At 38.3% G+C, this 27,104-nt stretch overlaps 1 non-coding gene across 1 annotated transcript; it reads right to left on the bottom strand.

The window, feature by feature from the left end:
• Positions 1 to 22,445: 22,445 nt before the first annotated feature.
• Positions 22,446 to 22,551, bottom strand: LOC114308390 (small nucleolar RNA R71). Its single transcript, XR_003645467.2, has one exon. It is a non-coding gene; the product is annotated as a small nucleolar RNA R71 (small nucleolar RNA).
• Between the last annotated feature and the right edge of the window lie 4,553 nt (positions 22,552 to 27,104).

Below are 27,104 nucleotides of genomic sequence, written 5' to 3'. Positions count from 1 at the left end.
TGATCACCTGGTAGATGCAACTGCCCGGCATCAGCGCATGAGCTTCTTAGATGCTTACAGGGGTTATCACCAAATTGCCAAGAATCTAGCCGACCAAGACAAAACGACATTCCTCACCCCTAAGGGAACATATTGCTACAAGGTCATGCCTTTTGGACTGAAAAATGTTGGGGCAATGTATCAGAGATTAGTCACTGGCATATTCAAAGATCAAATCAGAAAAATCATGGAAGTCTACATCGATGATATGGTGGTGAAATCTTAGGAAAAGAAGGCATACTTAGCCGATCTTGCTACCACTTTTGATATTCTCCGGAAATACAGAATGAAGCTCAACGCCTCAAAATGTGCATTCAACATTGGGTTAGGCAAATTCCTCGGCTATATTGTCAATCATCGCAGAATCGAAGCTAACCTGAAACAAATTAAGGCCTTCTTGGAGCTTGGCTCACTAGGTTCGGTCAAAGAAGTTCAGAAGCTAATGGGAATGGCTACAACATTGAATAGATTTATTAATTGATCCTTACATTGATATAGACCATTCTTTCAAACACTTCGACATGGAAAACTATTTAAATGGACTCCAAAATGTCAAATCTCTTTAAAAGGGTTGAAAGCATATCTTCGTTCCATCTTGTTTTTGGCTACCCCTACGCCAGGCGACGTGCTTATCTTATATCTGGTAGTGTTTGATCGGGCAGTAAGCGCTGTCTTTCTTAAGGAGGAATTCGACCAGCAAAAGCCCATTTTCTATGTTAGCAAGGCGATGGTGGACATCGAAACCTGATATGTACCCCTAAAAAAGTTAATCCTAGCCCTCATAGTGGCCACTAGAAAACTGATGTATTATTTTCAAGCACATACCATTAAAGTTCTAACAGATCACCCCCTCAGTTTAGTCCTCCGCAAAGTAGAATCATTAGGGCGAGTTTCCAAATGGTTGTTGTAACTTGGTCAATACGACCTCCAGTTTTCACCAAGAACAACTATTAAGGGATAGGTCCTAGCTGATTTTGTTGCCGAGTTCACGACAGCACAAGTCGAGCTAAATCAAGACCAGCCAGCTTCCCAGTCATAGCCAGAATAAAGAATGTATGTTGGCAACATCTGGCAGTTGTATTGCGATGGGTTATCCAACCAGCGTGGCAGTGGAGTAAGAGTAGTTATTATGACCCCTGAAGGAGCAGTGGTAGAGCAATCAATTAAACTTGGATTCGAAGCCTCAAATAACAAGATCGAATACAAAGCCCTACTAGTCGGCCTTAAAAACTCGCTTCAAATGGGAGCTAAACGACTACAAGTCTTTTGGGACTCGAAATTGGTCATAAACTAGTTGAAGGGTGAGTACGCCGCTAAGAATGACCACATGGAAGCCTATATGAGGATAGCTAACTCCTTGCTCATGAAATTTGATAGTCATGAACTGAGTCAGATTACTCGTGATCAGAATACACACGTTGATGCTCTCACTTATTTAACCATTGAAATAGGTTTTATTCCGAAGTTGAGTATTAATGCCCCTGAGTATCCCGTTGTAAACACCATTCAAAGGGGGTTGAGTTGGATGGATCTCATTGCTGCATTCCTCACTTCGAATCAACTGCCAGAGGACAGAAAAGAATCCCACAAGCTGCGGATTAAGACTTTGAGATATTACTTGGATCTTCAGGGAAAACTTTATAAAAAATCTCTTTCTGGGCCATATTTGGAATGTGTCCATCAAGACAAGGTTAAAGACTTTGGCTGAGATTCATGAAAGCAGTTGTGGTGCTTACTTAGGAGGAAGGTCATTGGCTCATCGAGCCGTCACGCAGGGGTATTGGTGGCCAACCATGCATTTTGACGCTGAGGATTATTTTAAGAAATGCGAAAAATGCCAGAAGTTCTCTCTATTCACACATTTGCCTGCCAAAGAACTAAACTCTATGACCAATCCTTGGCTTTTTGCTCAATGGGGCTTGGACATAGTTGGGCCACTATCAAAAGCTCCTGGCAATAAGCGGTTTCTAGTTGTTCCTATTGATTATTTCACGAAGTGGGCTGAAGCAGAACCATTGGCACATATACGAGATGCAGATATCAGGCGCTTTGTTTGGAAGAATATCATTACTCAATTCATTTCTGATAATGACACTCAATTTAACTGTGGTGTCTATCGAGAGTTGTGCGACACATATAGCATTCGACCCTATTTTTCTTCACCAGTTTACCCACAAAGTAACAGACAGGTAGAGGCTTCCAACAAAGTGGTCCTGGATGGCATCAAGAAGCATTTGGAAAAAGCCAAGGGCAAGTGGGTTGAGGAGTTGCTGAGTGTATTGTAGGCCCATTGCACTGCACCAAGATGTCCCACAAGAGAGACCCCATTTGCCTTGTGTTTTGGAAATGAAGTTATCATCTCTCTAGAGATTGGCCTACTAACCCTTTGATCGCGGGCCTTTGACACATGCTGGAATAATATGATGCTGACCTTGGATATGGACTTACCTGAAGAACGCCGAGATTGGGCCCTTGCGACTATGGCGTGATATTAGCAGCAATTTTTTAAATCATATAATCAACGAGTGCATTTGCGCCGGTATACTCCTGGAGAGTTGGTCCTTAAAAAAGTGCTTCTTGCTGCTAAGAATCCTGCGCATGGTAAACTCAGCCCCAATTGGGACAGCCTATACTAGATCGATTCCATCGCTGGGGTAGGGGCATATTGACTCTTAGACATGAATGGCAAAAAGTTATCTCGTCCTTGGAATTCTACCCATCTCCGCAAATTCTATCATTAGCATTGATGGCTAGTTTGCTTGGCTTTTATGTGTATTATTACCTTGTATACATACAGAATCAATGGTACAAGATGTTATTTTGCTTATTTATTTAATTCTAATTGCCTTACTCTTATTCAGAAGCGCCAACAGCTAAGTCTCCGAATTTGGAGCGCTCTTCATGCTCGGCACAAAGAGCCATCAGTAAACGACTCCAAATTCAGGCGCTCTTTGTGCTCGGCACGACACACCATCATAAAGCCTCCGACTTTTGAGCATCATGTAAAGCATTATCTACCAGCAAGATTTGGATATATAAACCTCTTGGCATAGTTAAACAAACGAAATTAACATTTTTATTGATAAAAAATTATGACATTCATATTACATTTCAGGAACATTTTATCTTAAGGTTGATTGGCATCCTAATTATATGAATAAAACTCAAAATTGAACTATTTACTACGTTGGCTAGCTCTACTCAGGGTTCGCGGCCTCTTCTTTATCATTCATTTTTTTGGCGTCATAGGCTTCAAACGACACTGTATAGATCTGATATAGCAGTGAAACAAAGTCCACACTCACTGCCTATAGAGCCTTTATCCATCCATGTTTGAATCCTTGATTTTCGCATCGGCATATGTCATCGACTAATTGTTCCCTTGTTTTGTCAACACCGATCTTTCTCCCATCAAAGAAGCCCTTGTTGTAAGCTCGGCTCTCTATCGCCTCCTTAACAAAGATATTGGCCGTATCTTGATCAGCTATTGCCTGATCCATAAAGCGTTGGGCTACTTTGTCTGTGGACTCTGCTGTCCCTGCTGACTTGAGCTCAACCATCTCCACCTTCTGGGACTCATTCTCGGCTCGCTCTTTAGTTTCTCTTAGTTGGCACTCTAAGTTTCAAATTTGTCAATCTTTATATTCAATTTCTTTTCAGGCAGCGCGTAGGTGCTTACTTACTTCGTATGCATTGTACAATCCTTTGACGACCCTATGGACTCCTTCGCTGAAGACCTCACAGTTGCCTCTATTGGTCACCGATTGATGCACTTCGGGGGGGAGGGAAGATTTGCCGAGTGAATTCAACCGCCACATTTGGATCATTGACGATTGAGTTGGCCTCAGTCATGGGTTTGTTCCTAATAAAAACGGAGAAACTCAACGGACGTGGTGGTCTACTCGGCTCATTTCACACTGAGCCATGAGCGCCAATCATTCTGTTATCTCTTTTCTTTTGGCTCCCATTTCTGGGAGACCTGCTTCGTTCATCCCTTTTGGGCAATTTGCTAGGTCGATTGGGCGATCGATACCAGTTTGGCCCCTCCGGTTCATTGGCATTTCTGCGCACAGAATCACTTGGCACTTGATGACTTATCTCTGCGTCCAACTCTGCTAACATTTTCCCATTTCCTCTGTTGTTGAAAAACACTCTACTTGATGTATAAGCTTTGCTGAGTTTTGTTGGAGGTAAGTCTCCCTACTATGTTCTACACTTCACCAGGGATGAAATTTGAGGTGCCTCTTCCTATAATGAGCACACTAAGTGGACTTTCCCTACTGAGAACACAAACCATCACCTTGAAATGGTAAATCTCCTTTAGCAAGTATACTAATTATAGGAGGATACGATTTCAACAAAATAGCTTTAAATTACACACAAAGGCGCCACTCCCCATACCACTTCAACAATCCCACGTGTCAGCTGTCCCTTCAATAGTCAGCAAACGAGCTGCTGATCGCTCTCCACTCCATTGACAGATATATGAATCTATTTGGCGCATGCACTGCCCCGCTTGTAATTCAGCAGGACGTTTTCCGCCAATCTTATCTGCCTTCGTTCCTGACCGGAGCAGGAGCAGATATATTAATCTATTCAGTACGGGATATACCTCGTGTAGACACGCCATTTTGACGGCCCTTACGACTTGAACGTCCTCACATACACACCCGTTGATGAGTGTATTTGCTCGCCAAGTGCTTGAAGTCCTCAAAAGAATGCCATAACTTTGACCCTTGCACCTCTGTCGCCTTATTTTTGGACCAAAACCTTGGTGTTTCAAGCCTAAACCTTCTGGTGACTTGTCGGCCACAATCATGGGCTATCGGCCATGTCTTCTGGTTGTCAGCCACCAGTGGTGGCCGGTCGGCTACCAGTAGTGGCTGACGGCCATGAGTGTGTTTTTGCAGATATTTTATGCCAGTTGTTTGCACAGATGCATGAGTGTGTCGGCTGCCAGCAGTGGTCTCCTCTTCCATTTTTGAAGGTTAGAATTTTTGGAACAAAAATCTCTCTCCCTCTCTCTACATTTCTCTCTCTCTCTCTCTCTCGCAAATTTGTACATACTAGCCTACATATACTATACTTTTCTCTACACCTCCTTAACCAAAGTTGTTCATCTTTAAGCTGAGGTTCCTTGAGGCCTTCTTGGAGCTCTTGAAGTTGGTTTTGGCTTGAATTGTTGCTTAGAATTGATCTTTGCTTCAAGAGGTATAACACTTGCCTTTTTACCTTACTTTACATACTTGTTTTCCTATCTTTTTCCCACTATTTTTGGGCTATAAAAAACTCTATTTTTGTGGGCTGAAATTGGTGGTTTTAGGCCATTTAAGGTTAGGGGGTGGTTCACCATTCTTTATTCCTTGTTTGTAAGGTCTTTCCATCTTTGTTTCCTACTTTCAAACCATCTTTTTTTGGACCTTTGAACACTAAATTTTAGAGTATTTTCAGAGGTGAAAATTATGTTTTGAAGTCCAAATTTGGAGGGATTAGCCTCTCTTGTTTGCTAGCGTAGTTAGTTCTATGTGTTAGCTTATTTTTCTAGCAATTTGTAGCTTAATTCTAGCATGTTTTAGGCTCTGATTTGGACTATTTTAACTCTGTTTTGGGTTGGTTAAGTCATTTGGGTCTTGTTTTGTATGCTTTTAGTGTAAGTGTCCTCACAAGCTTGGTGTTTTAGGCCTTTAGACACCACTTGTTTGAGTTGATTGCATTGTTTTGGTGTTTTTCTCACTTAATTTTAGCAAGCATAATCTTTGCAACCTCCTCATTGCTTCACTCTTTGTTTTCTTTGAGGGTTGTTTCAACCTTAGGATTGTTTAAGCTTGAGATTGAGGTTCATGCTTAATGGTTTAATTCTCTTTTGGAGGTTCATTATTAATGGCATGATACCTCTCTCTTGCCTTAAACTACCCCTTGTTTGACACTTCTTCTCTTTTAGAGGACTTACTCACCAATGGAATTAATTGGTTAAAGAATGGAAGGGTAATTAAAATGAGTAACTAAAGTCGAAACTAAAATTGTGCAAAGATAAGAATTTAATTGTGTTTCGGTGTGTTCAATAGGACGCTAATTGAACACAAGGAAAATTGGGGCATTTCATACTCAAAGTGATGAAATGTGCGAAGTTTCCTAGGTCTCCATTGCCCTTGATCATGCATGGTAGGGTGAAGGATTTAGTCTTGTTTGTGCATTGATTAAACTTGTACACCTTGGTTCTTTAGCCATCATGCAATAAAATTGCTTGATTGATGGTCTTTGAACCAAGTGTATCACTCATTTTAGCTTGTTTTGATGATAATGAGGGATATACAACACAAACAGCCCTTGAGAAATACACTGTCCTGCTCTATTTGCTCTCTATTACAGCAAGGAAGTCCAAATCAGCAGTGGCCGACCGACCATCAGCAGTGGTCGACCGGCCCCCTGTCGGCCACTTGTGAAAATTCAGCAGTGTCCTTCTAAGACAGAGCAGAGTTGGTCTGGAAGTGGAAATCAGTGTAAGTGTCCTACTGAGCAACAAAGGCATGCAATAGTAAAACAGTGGCTTTTTGGGTGGAAACCGCGTTCATTCATAAGTTCCTCATTGATCCTTGGGTTCCATGTTATAATAGATTAGTGTTATGCTTAACTAGTGGCTTTTGTGATAATTAGTTAGAATAGCTAATTCGCTTTATGTTGTAATTATAATTGATTAGCTAGAATAGTTAATTAATTCGGTTTGTAATAATTAGTTAGCTAGCATAGTTAGTTAATTAGTTCAATTTGTTGTAATAATTAGTTAAGTAGTTTAGCCAATTCAGTTTGTGTTGTAATAATTAGCTTAGCTTAATTAGTTAGCTAGTTAGTTCATTCGGACTCTTCTTTGCGAGGACATCAATATTGTAATAATGCGTATGTCTTCCAACCCCACGTTTTTCTCCATTTTATTTATCCGCTTTTGATGGTTAGATTAGGGACATCACATTTCAATTAGCATATCGCATGTTTGCATCCATTTGTATTTCATGCACCAACGCTCGGTTCATCATTCTAACTGCATTGCCATTTCAATACTTCTTTGAATACATGCTTAGACTGCATGTTACAAAGTTGTTACAAATAACATGTCCTGTTAAGTAGTCGAGACTATTTTAGTTGCATTGTTGCATGCGATGCATTAGACATTTGGCATAGTTAGGAATCATGCATTTTTTGAACTCTTTTGTTTTATCTTAGCTTGGAGTACTAGGTGAGTTTTTAGTGCTTTAGCATACTTGCATGAGTGTGAGTGATTGCCATGACTGCCATGCTTGCCATGAGGCTAAGTGCTTACTTGTTAAACTGCTTGAATGCTTGTGGATGAAGGCTTATTGCTTGAATTGGAACAATTTGGGTAATGTTCATATGCGACCACTTTTTCGAGTGGTACATATTTTGAAACAACTTTCAAAACGAACATGAAATTAAATTGTTCTAATTTGAGCAAACTAGTATATATCTTGTGTGCGCGCATCACATAGTAATGCTAGCCTGATAAACTAGAACAAGAGCATATAATGTTGATAAAAATCATATCATGATTAGTAGAGGCCGATCTTTGATCGGGCGAGCGGGAGTGCTCAATTCATGACCTTCCCCTCTCGTACCTAAGTTCCCGAGCTGAGATAATCTTGGTGATGATGGACACGTGGCCTTTGGCACAAGTCATGAGTTTCCTAAATTTTTTCAAAATAAAATATTTAGGTGTTGACTCTGTATTTGGCAAAGTAGTCCAATTTTGGCATTTTTGATTCAAAATCAATTTTCCAAAAGATTTGCCGAATTTGGACTCTTTGGTGTTTATCAATTTCATATCGCACTTGTGAGATTAGATTCAAAACTACGGGAGTCGGAACTGTAGGGCTTATTCCGAGCTTCCGAAAGGGAGTGCAAAAAAGTCGAGCTACACCTCGCTTCGTGGTAGTACATCTAATTAGCTATGCGACGAGGGTGAACATTTTCGGCGGAGAAAGTTAAAATGTACTAATACATGGTTTAGTTGGCTTACAGTTGTATTACTAGGTAGTGCACAATATTCGGCTGAATAAATGTGCACAAAACAATTTATGCCGATTACGCGAATTTGATTTAGCAACAATTGAAGTATAATGGCACAGAAAGTAATTTTGATGCATAGTAGAATGTTTTCACTTATAAACTGACTTGATACATGCATTGGTCACTTTACATATGAAAACGGCCCTAATACATCAATTCTAAAAAAAAAATACAAAACAAAACAAAACAAAATAAACAAACAGAAAGACTATTATAACCAAAACCTAGTCTAAAAAGTGTTCGGCATCGGATCTACTCCTGATCCGACTCCAACAGCTCTACCTCTTCTTGCTTGAACAGAATTGGCACGTTTGTTATCACCTAGGCAACGGCCAGTGCGTTGAGCCAACCATATTTGAAGCCCCGATTCTCAAATTTCAGGGCCTCGTTGGCATACTTCTCCATGGCTGACAATTCTCCATCTCCAAACTCTTTGGCTACTGCTGACTGCGCCTTCTCATTCACTATCTTCGTTGCCAAAAGCTCAGCTCTCTGTTTTTCTAGATTAGCCTTCGCTTCTTTCAAAGTGGCATCTGAAAGATTAGCCCTTTCTTCGGTAGCGTGGTGAAGCAAGTTAACATGTTTCTTCTTTTCCTCTTTAGCGTCAGCCCTTAAGCACTCTTCATCGGCCCTTTTCGCTTCAGTCTTGGCTTTCTGCATTCCTATGGCCAATTCGGCAACTGCCGACTTTGCTTTACCTTGCTCGGTCTACACTTCACCTTTTAGTTGGTTAATCAACTCGGCGGCGTTATGGTTGTGACGGGAAATCTCTGTGATCCGCTTAGCCGCTTGTAAAGCAGAATGCTTATATTAAGAGTAAATAAATAAATAAATTGATTTACACATTTATTGAAATCAGCTCACCAGAATAGCCGATTGTGCAGCCATAGCGATTGAGATGACATCTGGTTCGGCGCGGAACACTGCCTTGTCCATAGGCAATGTAATGGTTGTAGCCACATTTAGCACAACAACAGGCTTTTTCACCACCGGTGCGCCCGTAGGGAGGAGCGACCCCTTGATTTTTGGTTCAATTGTAAACGGCGCCACTAGGTCCAAAGTGGGTGAAGCCCTTGGTCTCTTCTCAATCAACCGCTTAACTGATTAAGTGGACTCGGCAGGGCGCTTCTCACCCCTTTGTTCGGCTATTATTTCTTTGATCAGGGTCTCAGGAGTTGGCTGCGTTGACTTTGTAGGAGCGGGGAGTGCATTTTCTTCGGGCTGGGCCGCCGCCGACAAAGGGGTTTCTTGATCGCTTCCAGTGGCTCCTGCCTTTCTCCTCATTGCCATCATCTAGGCATTTCATTTCTTGGCAAGTTGGGCAAGTGAAAGAGATTCACTTGGCATATCTTTGGCTCTGGACCCAATAAGGTCATCCAAACCAAAAAATTTATCGGCCTCTTCCTAAGCACCTTGCAAGTCGGCTCGAGTAGGAGACAATGCTAATCCTAAGTCGGCGTCTCTGTTATCAAGGCCCTTACTTTGCTCGACACCCTGATTGATTTCTTTGGCGTCTGCTTCACTGTTTTCACTGTCTGCTATTTTAATGGTTCTCACGTCCCTTAAGTTGACAAAACTTTCAAAAACCAAAGCTGTCAGCTGTTGTTCTCCTTTAGGAATGAGAATGTGATTAGCTGCAACGAGTGTAGAATAAGATGGGTCATATCTAAGAAGAATATATGCGACACAGCCTTGCCCTTCGAGATTCTCTAGGCCAATATACTTAAAAGTTGTCTTGATTTAGGCCAAGACGGCTTCGTCCTCTGAAGCGATCGGCTTCTTTAGATTGTTACTTGCAGGGAAGCAAAAATTGTTAACATATTGAGAGCCAAATAGAATTGAAAATGGCTATTGAGTTACTTGGCCTCGTAACTTCCCTTTGTGCCTAAGAATCAGGTCTAATGGTCCTTCTCCATGCTGAATTCCCAATTTCCACTCATTAGGACCATGACATCGTCCATCCTCTTCCCTGAGCTGGCAAGCATGGTCACTAGTTGGTGATTCGTATCCTTGGCCCTAAGAAAGAATCTTCCTAGAGGCACAGATGATTTTGCAAGGGCGTAGTAGTGTCAAATAGCAGGGATGCCCATATTGATTTGTAATCGGCGATTGAGTGCTACGATACCCATGATTATTTGGTAAAAATTGACATTTGGTTATGAGGAAATCAACCCCCTGTAACGAAGAACAGTTCGAAGAAATGGGTGTAGGGGAAATCGCACCCCACCTTCAGCAATAGCTAGCAATGGAAACACTATGGTATCAGTGTTCGTCCTCTCCATATCCACCACTGTGTCTACAACGAACTCTATTTGAATGTAGTCGGGAATAGAATAATGGCGGCAAAAAACGGTGACTTTGCTCTCAGAGAGCAAGGCTTTCAGATAGTTTGCCATGGAGATGTTGAAGGATGGACAGACCAAAGGCAAAAAGGTTGGACTGATGGTGGAGCAAAGTCAAAAATTCAACAGAAAAAGTACAAAAGACATGAAAATAAGAGTTCAAAAGACTTATAAGATTAAAATGAGGAGTGCCTGAGCAAATGAGGGCTGCCACAGTTGTAATCAAGTGATAGAAACTGAAACGGTGGAAGAACAAAGTCTTTTTGAAAGTGAAAAAGCAGAGGCGGCGGATTTTTTGAATCACAATAAATAGATCCAGAAGACGAAGAAGAGGCAGGAAGCTTTACGTGTCCCCCATTGGGTCCCATCCATTGTTTCAAGTGTGATGATGTGTCTACTACGCGCTCGCATTTCTAGGCACAAATTATGATTAGTGCAATACATCTGTATGAAGTCAACCCAACGGGAGCTGAGCACGAGGACCTCTCAGCATATGAGTGGACCCTGTGCTCGGGGGGCAATTGTGAGGGTCGAGAAAATTATCACCAAGAACGACAGTACCAAGCCCACCTGAGATGGGCCGAATAAAACCCAAGCCCATCAGGCATTAGGCTATTGCCGAGTATTCACAACAATATGGAGAGTATGTTGAGTAAGGGGTACCTGAATCATAAGGTTGAGCCGAGTGTATCGGGAAAGTCAGCTTCATCAGACTAGACGAATCTGGATTGTCCTTGCTTTTAATAAAATCTTTTAAATATGTTAGGGAAATGGGCCTTGACAAAGTAATGATGGAGGGCTAGGCTACGTAGAGAAAAGATCAAGAAGAATAATGATATAAAAGGAGCAAGGAAGCCCAAGAAGGAGGTGTGTGCAAAAAAAAAAAAAACGTTGAACCTTAAGAAACTAGAAAACACCAACCTTACTACAGAGGCTAACTTGTCCATCGGAGTGCTAATTCCGGCACCACCGTCCGGAGTTTTAGTTCTATTTCAGGTGACAACAGAAAGAATTACCCAAGAGCTCATTTGGATCAGAGGAGTATTCTATATCCGCCTCCACACACACATCGTAAGAAAATTACAAATTTATGTGATGAAATTAATGAATATTTGTAGTACGTCATGCCTCTATGTAGTAAAGTTACCAATAGTGAATTTTTGTTGTACATCTTAAAGTTAGGAATAGTGAAGTTATGACTCTTCAATTTTTTTAATGATATTTTGTGGTGAAAAAAGTTATAACTTTTGTGGTGAAAAAATTCATGAATTTTAATGGTTTAATGTTATTTGTAAAACACTTATTATATATGAGGAAATATTTTTTTTAAAAAAAAAACCCCCCAAGACTTGACCTCTCTGACAAATCAAACCCTAACTTTTTAATTGTTTCAATTTAAACCTTAAACTTTTACACTTTATCAATTCTCACTTAGTAGAATAATCATCATACACTTAATCTTAATTAATTAAAGAAAAAAAATAGTAGTCTTATTATTAAAGGAGGAAGATCCCCTTCAGTTTAAATTTTAGATTGGAGAGCGCCGTTTAGCCCATGGCATCCACCACGGGTTCCGTTTTGATGATTTGAACCGTTCATTTTGTTGGGCATTTTATGTATTTCATCCACACAAAAATTAAGTCGATCCGATAATTATAACTTACTCAATTTATCGCGTTTTTAGCCCAAAAAATGTATGGAATTTTTCAAACCACAAATTTTTTTGATTAAAAACGCGATAAATTGAATAAGTTACATTTATCAAATCGACTTAATTTTTTGTGTAGCTGAGATACACAAATTATTCGACAAAATGAACGGTTCAGATTATTGAAATGAAACCCATGATGAATCCCATGGATCTAAACAATGCCCTCCAATTTAAAATTTAGATTGAAGGGGATCTTTCACCATTATTAAATAGGATTCAAAGTCTCTCTCTATTCATAGGCAACATAATTTTCCTAGAAGCTTGACAAACATAATAGTATGAGTGAAGAGAGAGAACACTTCAAATCTACAACATATTTGTTGGTGTAAAGATTAAGGTTTTTGGTGTAGAGACTAATCCGTAATTAGATTTAGTTATTCTTTAATTCTAACATAACTACATGGCCCAAGGTGATCCTGGGTTGGTGCTATTTCTTATAGTCACAATACCGTATTGTGAGCTTTTGAAGGTGTATCCCAAATTTATTTTAATAATTCAAATTGTTCATTGTGTAGGGTTTGTTAAGTAGATCATCCATGAAAAAATTTAAATTAATTAGACATATGTAACCCACAACAAGATCACGTTTATGTTTAGAAAAAATAAGTGGTTAGAATGATTTTAATAATATTTTAAGGTTATTGTTTGGCTTGATCATGGGATTATACTTATCTGATTAAATTTATTTTTTATATGAATAACATACTCAACGAACCTTATAATATGAACGATTTGAATTATCAAAATATAATCCAAATAAACCTGTGTGACAACACATCACCCACCCAAAATCTACTCAAGGTATGTATGGTTTGTTTTGTTCTAATTAATTTATTATTACATAACCAATCATCTTTGGCCATTTAATTTTTGTGGATGTTAAAATTCTTTTAACAGTTCGAGCTTCTCCAATGTTTCACTAATTTTTTGGATAAATTAAATAAATGGTCCCTATAATTTGTACGATGTGTCAATTTAGTCAATGTTATTTTAATTTGTTTGATTTTTCCCCTTAGTTTAATTGATTGTGTCATATTGGTCCACTAAGTAACGACCGTTAGGTTTGGTGGACGGAAACTCAAACGATGTATCAATTTGGTCCCTGCAATTTATACAATGTGTCAATTTGGTCCATGTCAAAATCAAGCAAATTTAAACAACAGTGACTAAATTGACACATTGTGTAAACTACAGGGACCAAATTGACATATCGTTTGAGCACGTGACAACTTTTCGTCTACTAAACCTAATGGCCATTATTTATAGGACCAATATGATACAATCCTATTCACCCCCCAAAAAAATATGATACAATCTGTTAAATTAAGGGGCAAAATCGAGTAAACTAAAACAACAAAGACCAAATTGACACATCGTGTAAACTACAAGGACCAAATTGACACATCATTTGAGCACGTGACAACTTTCCGTCCACTAAACTAATGACCGTTATTTATTGGATCAATATGATACAATCCGTTAAATTAAGGGGCAAAATTGAACAAATTAAAACAATAGAGACCAAATTGACCCATCGTATAAACTACAGGGACCATTTGCATAATTTACCATATTTTTTTTATTTGATTTGATTCCAAATCTAAATAAAATCCTTGATTAAATATGAATTACTTCATTATTTTCATCACAATTTTTTAAAATTTTTCCTCTTGTATCAAATTTTCCTTCATCAAATTTGATGGGAAAAAAAAAATCACCTCTAATGCTTTGTCTTTATAAATTTTCAACAAATTCAAATTTGCTGAAAGTTTTGATGAGTTGTCAATTTGATAAAAAATAAATAAATAAATAAATAACGCTCACTTGATTTGATAAACAATTGATGAAAATATTGAAAATATTTTTTGAACACTTTCAAATTTGATGAAAGAAAAGGTAAATGATTGGATATGCTCGTACAACTTACAGAGGACCACGGCCTCTAGAGGACCATGACCTCTATCTCCGCACCTCTTCTCCTCTGTTTTCTATTTACAAGTGGTGTGTGTGTATATATAGGTTTAGAAGAAGTAGATTATAGTGTTTAGGAAAATTTATAAAGAGGTTAGTCGTAGAAAATGAGATAAATAATTAGAAATTCATAAAGCTGTAAATGAGTTTATAAAGCTATGGCGGGGAGCAAAAATTCAATATTACGTTGATATTGATGATGTGATATCATTAACTAACAATAAGAATACATATGGCGAGTGCACTCCAACTTTAATAAATAACTACCTTGCCACATATATATGGTAGCATAGATGACAAAAAGGATTGGATAATGATACTGATAACGTGATATCACCATTACACTAACTTACTTTCATGGCTGGACATATCTCTTATTTGCATTCAATTATTTCTTACTTCTTACTAATTTGTAATTCTACTTAAAATTATCCTTTAAAACTAGGCAATTTGTGTGTTCAATTATCAAGTTGGCCATCCAACCTGATAGAGTAGTTGGGTTTAGTTAGCCCGTTTTGGAGCCAATCTCTATGATATGAACCATTCAATTTTTAACATTCGTTAAGTAGAATATTCATATAAAAAAAAAATTGATCGGACATTAGTAACTGTATAATTGAATCATAGTTGTCTTGAAAAAATAGATAACAAATATAATTTGAAGAATAACTATAAATTTTTTGAAATACTTATGTGATTTAAACATATAGCTATACATATCCGATCATCTTAGATTTTTTTTTTTATGAATATTCTATCAAAAAAATTTTAAAAAATGAACGGTTCAGATTACCGAAGTTGGCCCCAAAATGTACCCACCAAGCCCAAATTGTTCTCTCAAGTTAGATGGCCAACTTGGGAAAATTCAAACCAAAAAGGAAAATAGTTTAAGTGGATGTTTGGGAATTGACTTTTTTAGTGTTTTTTTTTGACTTCTTACAAAAAGACATATAGAAAAGTGAAGAATATTTTGATAACTTGTAACGACTTTTTGACTAAAACTTAAGGTTGCCAAAAAAGGCTTAAGAAGGACTTTTGAAACTTTAAAAGCATAAATGATTTGATTGTGTAGGATGTTAATGATTACCTGTACCTTCTTTTCTTCTCAAAGATGTTTTCTTGTCAAACAGCTCCCAACTCTCCTCTTCTGTTAAGTGCCTCAATTTATAAAGCAACCATTGTTGATCTACGTGGTTAGCAACTTCTTCATTGTGAGTTGTTAACAATATTTTGGTGCCTACCTCTATAGTTTTTGGGAAGCCTGGACTTGAACTATCCCAATCTGCATCCTTCCAAATGTCATCGAGAATCACCAAACATTTCTTGACTAGCTCATTATATACACATATTTTTTGTCTGCAAAAATAAAGATAGAAAAATAGATTAACAAAATATAAATTTATTGATTTTGAATTAAATGAGTATAATCTTTGATGAAATTTCTAATTAAAGAAAATCCTTGATTCTTCTCCTCAATAAGTTGATTTAAGGGCTTGATAACTCGTTTCCAAATTGAACTGCGAAATCTCCTCCAAGTAACATGAAGAAAATGATGAATTTGTAGAACTTTGATTTGAAGGTTTGACAACTTGTTCCCAAATTAGATTTGTAGAATCCCCTCCAATTTAGTAGAAGATGACTATAGATTTGTAGAGTTTGATGACGATCTTTGATCTGAATTTCCTAACTTTATTCTTTATGGAGATTGATTGGCTTTGGTGAAGAGATCTTGGGGCTTTAGGCTTGAATCCGATGCAGTTTTCTCTTACTTGATGTCGATTTTTGTCTCTACAACTTGATTTATATATATTGAATTTGTATGTATTGTGTGTCAAATTCTAAGGGAGTTCATCCCTATTTATAGGAATGGATGGAAGAGAGTCTTAATAGATTTTAACTTCTTTGATAATTATCTCTGATTTATTTAAAGATAAATACCAAAATATCATTTTGATGGTGTGCCATAATTTTATTGACTTGACTACCTCAATGTGATAAGTGACTTAATTTGATTGGCACAAGACTAGTCATCTTGAAGACTGCGTCATTTTGACATGTGTCGACTTGTGATTTGACCATTCATGTAATATTGATTTATGAACAAATAAACACATGGCAGTATTTGATTTGACAATAATTGTGCCATATTTTGTAGGCTTTTGTAGTATGTGACAATTTGTAATTGGCTAAAATTTTGCGTGCTTACACTCATTATGTTTCAACTTTCCAATTTCTTCCCCTTCTTCTTTTGGTGGATTTTATGGAAAGAGAAGTTTGATAAGAATCCCTTCTGGAACACCCCTTGTATTGCATTGTTGAGGTATGTAGGCCCAGACAACACAATCAAAATGATGCGTAATTCAATGTGTTTGTAAATGATCTTAGCAAGGGTGGTCTTGCCAAGACCACCCATTCCCCAAATGGAAACAACTCTATAATGCATCTTCTCCTTCACCAAAGTTCCACTACTGCTTTTACATCCTCTTCAACAATATAGGTATAGGATCGGCTTCATTGTCGATGCTTTTTAGCCATAGAAGTTAATGAGCTTTCTCTTACTCCGGTAGAATGTAGTATGCCACGAATTTGAAAACCTGTTGTGAGGCTAGTGTTGATCTTGGTATCAATATTGTTAATCTCAACCCTAATCTCACGAAGAGCTACACATTTCTTGAAGATATACAAAAAATACCTCTTGAGAACAAAAGGGAACTAACTTGATCTTCTACTACTATGAAAATGTAACTTCAATGACAAAAGTTGCAATTGCATCTTCACCATCATATGCTGCTTCTTTGATTTCACCAATGCAACTGTGGATTACAATCTCGTCTGCTCTTCCTTTTGGTCTTGATTTTGTAGCTTCTAAGAAGCATTGCATCCGAGTTAGCTGGGCTTGCAATTTCTCAACTAGGGGCCTTACACCCAAGTTTATCCTTCTTGGATGGGCAACTCACCCAGCTTTTTCACCACAAAGGTTACAAAAGATAGAACTACAGATTCCGCCATAGTCACCTCTCACCACCAAAGTGTTCTTCTACTAACACTACATATAACAAACAAGACGCAGTGTTTTCTTAGCAACTTGCTGGAAGGAACTAGGAGAAGATGGCTTCCTATTTTTGTGAAATTTTTTGTTTCCCATAGCATTTATATATATATATATATATATTTATATCTTATTTTATAAATAAAATGGCCTCTCATCTTGTTTCCCATAGCATTTCTATATATCTCATTCCTCTCCCATCTTGCATTCTCTTTTTATTTTCTATCAATTTATTTTTATTATCTTATTAAAGATTGTTTATATGATATTTAATTTTTTTTTGTATATATATAATTTATATATCGTATTGTATATACATGTGTGTTTGTCTATTTGGTGAAAAAATATTAGGGCAAACTTCACTTTACACCTAGTGGTTTGGACCATGTGCGGTTTACCCCCCTTAATATTTGGAAATGACCACATAACTCCCTTGTGGTTTGTGGACTGAAGTGTACCGTGAAACATTCCGTCCAACTTAATAACAGGTGTGAAACACGTGGCAGACATAAGGGGGTTATGTGCTCATTTTCAAATTTTAAAGGAGGTAAATGGAATATAGAATAAAGCACGGGGGGTTAAAGTACACTTTACTTTCGAAACAAATGACAAAAATACATGGGTATTTTAGTCTTTTTCATTAAATTGTTAATGGACCTAATAATGCACTCTAGTCTACAAACCACGAGGGGTTATGTGGTCATTTCCAAACATTAGGGGGGATAAACCACACATGGCCCAAACCATAGGGGAGTAAAGTGAAGTTTGCCCAAAATATTATTTGTCTTTTGACCCTTGTAATGATAAAATCCTAGTTCCATTCCTTCAAGAAAAATACTGCTTTTTATAGCTAATTGTCACATACCACACTATTTTTTTTCACCTAATACCTATTATTCTATTGGGAAAAATTTATTTTACAATTTTGTCGTTTGAGTGTGGAAGATTTTGTCTCTCTATAATTCAAATATATGTAGAGAGACTCGATATGATTTTGGAGCAAACTACAACACTAACTCCGTTAATATTAATAATAAAATGACATTAATTCTGTTTGTCTTTTTCCTATAAATCTAATTATATTTGAAAATATATATGTGTGTGTGTGTGTGTGTGTGTGGTGAGTCAAAATTTCTACCTTGTTGACACCAAGAGGATGATCCACTTCACATCGTATACCTGCAAACAAGAAACAGGTTCCGGCGGGGTGGTAAGCCTAGTGAACCCTCCGAAGCTTTAGTTAGTATCCTTCTATAGTATCAATCCATTCTTCTTCTTCTTCTTTTTTTTTCTTTCTTTTTCTTTTTTTTTTTGTTATCTTTTTCACATACCTTTGTTTTAGGTGTGGATCTTCTATTTATAGGAGTTCCTTGTTCTTGCATCATTGTCCTTGGTCTGAGCACGTCCCATCTCATTAATTTCTCTTCCACTGATGTGATATCTTCTTTTCTCGTAATCACCTTTTAATGGTTTTTACTTTGCACTCATATACCTTGTCGATGTCATAAGCGACTTCTTAGAGGCGTGCGCTTGGCCAATACGAGTCTGCAACCCTTTCTGGTCGATTCCCTTCATGTAGTTTATTGAATCAACACCGATCACTATAGGCTTTAATTATGGTTACCATAAATGCCCCCTAAGCTCCAATTCAAGCCCAACGTTTGTATTGTGTGGTCAGCATAGTACATCTGATGCAAATGTTCTTGTCGTAACGTTTTCCTTTTAAGTGAAGTGATTACGGACATGTGGCTTCTTGTGATTGACAAGGTATCCTAGGAACTTTCCTACACCAATGTTGAATGCACATTTAGAGGCATTGAGTTTCATTTGATACTTTCTGAGAATTTGGGATGTATTCGTCAAGTCTTGGATATGATTTGACTTTGACTTTGACTTGGATTTTACCACCATGTCATAAATGTAAACTTTTATTGTCTTCCTCAACTCTTTTTTGAACATTTCCGTGCTTTTGATAAGTTGCACAAGCGTTCTTTAGTCAGAACGACATCACCTTGTAACAATAAATCCCTCTCGGGGTAATGAACGCTGTTTTCTCCTAGTTTTCTTTGTGCATGGCAATATGATGATATCCTTTATATGCATTAAGAAAACTCATTCTCTAATGGAATGCCATTGAATCAACCAGCTAATCTATGCACAATAGGGGAAAGTAGTCCTTTAGGTACGCTTTATTCAAATTGTTGAAATCGACACAAACTTGCCATTTGTCGTTCTTTTTCTTCACAACCACCGTATTTGAAAGCCATTCCTAATATGAAACTTCATGAATTGCATCGGCTTCAAACAGTTTTTCGATTTCTTGAATCACCGCGTCAGTGTGCTTGACTACTAATCTTCTACTTTTTTGCACATCGGGTTTGACGACTGGATTAACATTAAGTTGGCGAATCGTTATCTCGGGGTCAACTCCCGACATTTCATACAGAGTCCATACAAATACATATACATTGGTGAGCAGGAGTTGAGTGAGCTCTTCACCTTTAGATGGTGACAATTCAGCTCCAATCAAAAAAAATCTTTCGAGGTCGTCAGGGGAAATTTGAATTTTCCTCAAATCTTTTGTTGCTTTTCTCTCGATGGTTTCCCAAGATCTTCAAGGACTTCCTAATTCGATAAGTTGATAGTGTGGACACAAAGTTATTTTGATTTCCTTATGGTAGCCGTCATGTAGCATTCTTTAGTCGCTACATGACACCCTCTGATTTGTTTCACTGCATGTAGTGTAGAAAATTGGAGAAGCTGATGATAAGTACTCGGTACTACCCTTAAGGTATGGAGCCAAGTTTGCCCTATGATAACATAGTATGGTGAGGGCAGTTTTACAACAAGGAATCACACCTCAATTGTCTGACTCCCAGCTTTCATGGGGAGGACTATGCATCCAATGGGATTTGCGTGAAAGCCGAATAGAGGATTCTGTGATGGCTTTAAGTCATTTTCCTTAAGGCCTAATTTCTTGAAAGTTTTGTAATACATGATTTTTGTCGTGCTCCCCTGGTCAACTAGAATCCATTCCAACAAATACTTGTATATGTGCAAAGTGATTAGCAAAGCATCATCGTAGGGGACGCTGACCCCAACAAGATCTTCATTACAGAAGCTAATTCTGTGGTTCAGGGTGCATTGCTGATTGAGGCCGAATTGTATATCATTAAGGCAGATAAATAATATTTCTTATCCTTATTCTCCATTCAATTTGTACATTTTACGTATGTTTAATGTCAATTAGATTGGATGTGGTGGAAGCAAAAAAAGAGAAAAAACGTAGCATTTTAGCCAAAAATGTACTTCCCGCACGTGTCGCTTATCCACCGAAGCCAAACCGAGACTGCAAAAATTACACGTGTGGAGGGTTTTTCCCCCATGTGCGGAACTTCGTTGCACGTGTGGTGACATTTCCTGCATGTACAGTCGTACCTTGGTTTGCGTAATTTTTTTTACGCCTATTTGGAATGTTGGAGAAGTATAAAATACAGAAAAAAGGCTGGATTAGGGTTTTGAAATTTTCCAAAGGGAGATGCTAGGGTTGAAGAAAAGGGTTTTTCAAGCTTCAAGAATATCTCCCATGGTGGCTCCCTCTTCCTCTACCTCTTCCTACTCCTTCATGAGTGGCTAGTTCTTATCTTTATAGGGTTTTGATGAAACCTTAGCTAATAGGGTTTTCTCTTTGGTTTTTGATTGTGTAATGGTTTGAATGAGTTGAATGGTGTTTATGAAGTTTTTAAATATATTTTTCATCATTCTCTTCAAGTATTCTACTTTCTATGTTTGTTCAATACTTTCCATGCAATGGTTTTCTATTATTTTGTATTCAAGGTATGAGACGAGCCATACTATGAGGGACGAGTCGTGTTGCTACCCTAGTTTAGAGCGAATGACTCGTGCTACTTGAGATAGTTTGTGCCTGTACATTGAATGAGTTAATCATCTTGATCAATGCTTCAAACTTATAGTTATGAAGTATTAAGTGGTTCGAACCATAGCATAACTGATTTCCAATTTGAGATCATATTTATGCAACTAGTGATGAATTCATCACCCTAGGTTTTTCCCAAAAAATAAGTATCTCAAACTTTATTTTTTAATTACCAATTCAAATTCTTAGTTTTATTTTAGTTATCATTAGTTTATGAATCATCAATCTTATTATTAAAATTAATTTAAGAATTTAATAGTTAAATTAGTTTAATTTCACATTTGTCCCAGTGGATCGATGCCTGGAATTATTTTTATTTTGAGGAATTTAGGTACAGTTTAGTGTTTATTTTGGATGTGTAAAATGACCCATCAAATTTTGGTGCCGTTGCTGGGGACTTCTGGCGAAATTAATTAATTTAAAGTTAAATTCTTATTTTAATTTTTAGTTTAGGATTTTATGTTTTTGTGTTGCTAAGTGTGCAAAGTTTTCGCGAGTGGAGCTATCGCCAAAGTGCAAGCAGAGCGCAACTGAGCTTTGGAAATATATATATATATATATATATAAAACGCAGCACTAAAGTGCTAAAAGCGAATACTCGCAAGCAAAGCACCAAAGTGTTAAAAAGAGAGAGCTTAAGTGGAGATTGGAGACAACGGTCTACACGTCAAGCACCCGCAAGACGAGTAAAGCATTTTTGTTAACCACTGTGAGTATTTCCTTCTTTGGTATTTTGTTTTCGTAATTTAGCAGAAGAGTCTGAACTTAGTATGTGTGTGAGTGGTGTATACATAGGCGCTGTTCTTGCCACCCTGAACTTTGAAGTTTGGATCTTGAGCTAGAAAGGACTCTTAGAAACCTTAAGAGCCTCTTCCCATGTTCCTAGGCTTTAAAACCTATATCCATATGTAGAACCATTAGAGATGGCTGAATAGAATCCTCTCCCGAATGGGCCCAACCGAATCCTTAAGGATTACTTTACACCCACTGTATATACATCACCATCATGTATTCAGTTACCAGACACCATAGCTTCTTATTTTGAGATTGAGTCTAGTACCATCCAAATGCTCCCATCATTCCATGGACTAGCTCATAATTACCCTTATAAACATTTGCACAATTTTTTGGAAATTTGCTCTATAATGTATATCCAGAATTTCATCAATGAGGCCCTAATGTTGAGATTGTTCCCATTTTCACTCAAGGGCAAAGCTAAACACTGGTTGAACTCCTTACTTGCTAATTCTATCACAACATGGGACCAATTACATCATAAATTTTTGGAGAAGCACTTTTCCATTGGTAAAACCAACCAACTTAGACAAGACGTCACTAATTTTGCTCAAATTGATGGCGAGCAATTTCATGAAGCATGGGAGAGATTTCGTGACCTTCTCCAACAGTGTCCCCACCATCAAGTGCCTGATTGGCAACTTGTCCAAACCTTTTACTATGGCTTAACTAAGCCTCATCGCCAATTGGTGGGTCCATCTTGTGGGGGGACATTTATGTCAAAAAGTGATGTTGAGGCACGACAATTATTTGAGAACTTGAGTGATAATTCCCTTTACCATGCCTCCGTAGCCTAGCAAGTCCGGCAGCCTGTTGTTGGAGCCCTGAAAAGAGGAGGCATTTATAAGTTTGGGTACAATGTCGAGTTAGCCCAACAAGTAAAGGTGTTGTCCCATAAAATGGACTTGTTGTTGGCTTCAAGACATGCCCCTACATAGCCAGTGTAGCCTTAATTTAATGAGATATGTGTTATTTGTATGAGCCCTGCTCATGATTTGAGTGAGTGCGCTTTGGCATCATAATTTTCGGAGTTAGTCTAGGAGCATGTGAATGCAGCTTATGGATTCTCCAAACCTTGTAATGACCCATATTCCAACACATACAACAGAAGTCACCTTAACTTTTCATAGAGACCTTCTTCACACGACACTTCTTACAATCCGCCCCTACCAGGGTAGAATTTTAATAATTTTGCTAATCAATCTTCATATCGCCTACTACAACCTTACCAACAACCACAACCTCTCTATTTCTCAAGGTAACTCATCCTTTGAGACTCAGGTATTGGAAGTTCTTTAAGAGCTTAAGGGGTTAGCACTAGTAGTTCACTTTCACACTCACTCCATTGCCAAGTTAGAGGTCCAATTAGGTCAAATGGCTAATAACATGAATAAGAGAGATGAAGGGAAATTACCAAGTTAGACTGTGGCTAGCCGTAAGGGTCAATATAGGGTAGAGGGGTTGAGTGGAAGTTGAAAGCACCATGAACAGGTGCAAACGATAATTACTTTGAGAAGTGAAAGGGAGTTAGAGCCTCAGCCAGTTGCATCTGATGCAACTAGGGCTAAGAAAGGTGACCACGATGGTAAGCCCAATGAGAGCAAGGGTGAGAGAAAACACCTAAGGGGGATGACTTGGCCCCTAGTACTTCACATGAGCCTAAGGTACGTTATATGCCTAAGGTACCCTTTTCCCAATGCCTTGCTACCCCATCCCCTTTTAATAAGAAGACAACATCCATGGAAGCAATGATGGAGGTTTTTAAACAAGTGAAAATCAACCTCCCCGTGTTGGAGGCAATTAAGCAAGTACCCTCTTATACAAAATTTTTGAAGGACCTATGTACGCAAAAGTGTAAATCTAGGACACACGTGTCCCAAAAGGTTATACTCACGGAGCAAGTAAACTTCATCTTGTTAAGTGACATACCCTTAAAGCTTAAAAACCCAGGTGCCCTAACCATTGCATGTGTTATAAGGGACCATGTCATTGATAGGGCCTTGTTAGATTAGGGGGAGTGTCAATTTGTTGTTGTACTCTGTATACGAGGAATTCGGGCGTAGCGAGTTGAAGCCCACCATTATCACACTCCAGTTGGCTAACTGGTCACTCAAAGGGCTACGTGGCATGATTGAGGATGTGCTAGTAAAGGTTGATAGGTTTTATTTTCTGGTTGATAGGTTTTATTTTCTTGTTGATTTTTTAGTTTTAGATATGGAGCCATAGCTAGCTCTAGCAAACAAATTTCGGTGATCTTAGGTCAACCTTTCTTGGCCACAGCCAATCCGTGTATAAATTGTCATATCGGGGTTATGGACGTTTCATTTGGCAATATGAAAATGAAAATCAATGTCTTCCAAGCATCCTAGCATCCCCCTGAAAGGGAGGAATGTTTATTTGTGGATGTTGCGAATGGGATAGTGGAGGAGGCTTTACCCTTCATTCTCGTTGAGAACCCTTTAGAGGCTTGTCTCGCTAATTTCGGGTTCGAAGATTTTGATATTGACGAGTCAGTTGAGGAGGTGAATGCCTTAGTCGATTCTTCTTCTACACCGGATTTTCCTTTATGGAAAACCTAGTTGGAGTCCCTTCCTTCTCTATCTAGGGAGCCTGCTGTATTATCTCTTGTCACACCACCTACACTCGAGTTGAAGCCACTCCTGACCACACTTAAGTATACATTTTTAGGGCCTAAGGACACTTTACCAGTCATCATTGCATCTGACTTAACTGCAGAGCAGGAGAGTCAATTAATGAGTGCTCTCATGGCACATCAGAGTGCTATAGGGTGGTTAGTGGCCGATTTGAGAGGAATAGATCCTTCTGTGTGCATGCATCATATACATCTAGAGGAGGACGCCAAACCTTCTCGTGACATGCAATGAAGGCTATATACCCTATCTTGGATTATAAGTGGGTGAGCCCCACACAAGTGGTGCCCAAGAAATCGGACATCACTGTTGTTGAGAATGAGCAAGGAGAGTTAGTCTCCACACAAACCACCACCGGGTGGCGAGTGTGCATTGATTATAGGCAGTTGAATTCCATGACAAGAAAGGATCATTTTCCATTGCCATTCATTGATCAAATCCTTGAGAGGATGGTTACTCGGGATATAATCAAGTTTTGGTGTGCCCGCTGACCAAAAAAAGACCACATTCACTTGTCCTTTCGGTACTTTTGCGGTTAGGCGCATGCCCTTTGGGCTATGTAATGCATTGACAAATTTTCAATGGTGTAAGATAGCCATTTTATCCAATATGATGGAGAAATTCGTAGAGGTTTCCATGGATGATTTCTTAGTATTTGGACCATATTTTGAGGAACGCCTTAAAATTTTGACTAGAGTGTTGGAACGATGTATTGAGGAAAACTTAATCTTGAGTTAAGAGAAGAGCCATTTTATTGTTCGTGAGGGTATTGTGTTGAGATATAGAGGTAGACAAAGCTAAGGTTGACCTTATCTTAGGTCTTCCATCACCCACTTCTGTGCACCAAGTATGATCTTTCCTAGGGTATGCAGGTTTTTATTGCCGATTTATCAAAGATTTTAGAAAAATATCACGTCCTTGTGTAGTTTACTTGCCAAGGACACACTTTTGTCTTTGATGATGCATGTTTGAGGGTTTTTGAAACACTTTTAGTGGCTCTCACTTCCACAATAATCATGCAATCACCGGATTAGTCTCTTCCATTTTAAATCATGTGTGTTGCCTTGGACTATGCTGCCTAGGTTGTGTTGGGCCAAAGGGTGAATCGGGCACCCTATGATATTTATTATGTTAGTCGCACTCTTTCGAATGCACAATTGAACCGCACTATTATCGAGAAATAATTACTAGCCGTGGTGTTCGCCTTGGACAAATTTCGGTCCTATTTCCTAGGTTCTAAGGTCATAGTTTTCACTGATCACGCCACTTTTGGTACTAATTATCCAAAAAAGAAACCAAACCTAGGTCGATTAGATGGATTCTACTCCTTTAGGAGTTTGACTTAGAAATCTGAGACAAGGAGTCTGAGAATGTGGTGGCAGATCATCTCTCCCGAGTCCTTGTTGAGCACACTAGTGACCCCTTAGCTTTGCATATTCGTTTTCGGATGAACAACTTCTTGCGGTGTCACGAGTGAACCCTCTATGGTTTGCTCATATTATGAATTACTTGGCCATTGGGAAGATTCTAAAGAATTGGTCTAAGCGAGACAAAGATCATTTTTTCTCACAAGTCAGGTATTATTTTTGGGAGGATCTAGAGTTGTTTAAATAGTGCCTTGATCAAGTGATTCGACAGTGTGTGCCGGAGAGTGAAGTACGTAGCATTCTTAGATTTTGTCATTTTTCTGCATGAGGTAACCATTTTAATAGGCATAAAATGGCTGCCAAGGTTTTACAAAGTGGGTTTTATTGGTCCACCATTTTCAAAGATGCTCACCAATTGTGTAGAACTTGTTTGTCCTGTCAGCAAATGGGTTCAGTGTCTCGTCGTGATATGATGCCAACATCTCTTATTCTAGTGGTTGAGATTTTCGATGTTTGGGATATTGATTTCATGGGTCCTTTCTCAACATCATTTGGTTTTGTGTGTAATCTCTTGGCAGTAGACTATGTTTCAAAATAGGCGGAGGCTACAGCTACCCGGACAAACAACTATAAAGTGGTGATAAAATTTTTGCATGAAAACATTTTGGGTTTCCTAGGGCCACAATAAGTGATTAGAGTACACATTTTTGTAATCGGTTCTTTGAGTTGGTGGTCAAGAAATACTCCATCACTCATAAAGGTGGCAGTCTATACCACCCTCAAACTAGTGGCCAAGTAAATGTATCCAATAGGGAGGTGAAGAACATCATTGAGAAAATGGTTAGGCTAGATAGAAATGATTGATCAAAATGTTTGATTGATGCTTTAAGGGCCTACCACACCGATGTAGACCGCCCGAACGTCCCTGGAAAATCCCGTTTTGTTCATTGGAGCTTACTATAGTTCTGACTCAATGTCATGGTTCTGAATCTGATCTCACAAAGTGCAATGCAAGATCGATAAATCACCAAAGAGTCCAAATCTGGCAAATCGTTTTGAAAAATTGATTTTTAGAAAGAAGTGCCAAACATGGACTGCTTTGCCAGATACAGAGTCACCACCTAAATGTTTATTTTGAGAAAATTTAGGAAACCCTGACTCGT

The sequence above is a fragment of the Camellia sinensis genome, chromosome 2 (assembly GCF_055761805.1).
Source record: "Camellia sinensis isolate YWXY chromosome 2, ASM5576180v1, whole genome shotgun sequence".
Taxonomy (NCBI): Eukaryota; Viridiplantae; Streptophyta; class Magnoliopsida; order Ericales; family Theaceae; genus Camellia; species Camellia sinensis.
Note: the sequence above shows the minus strand (reverse complement) of the source record. Positions and strands in the feature narration are given on the sequence as shown.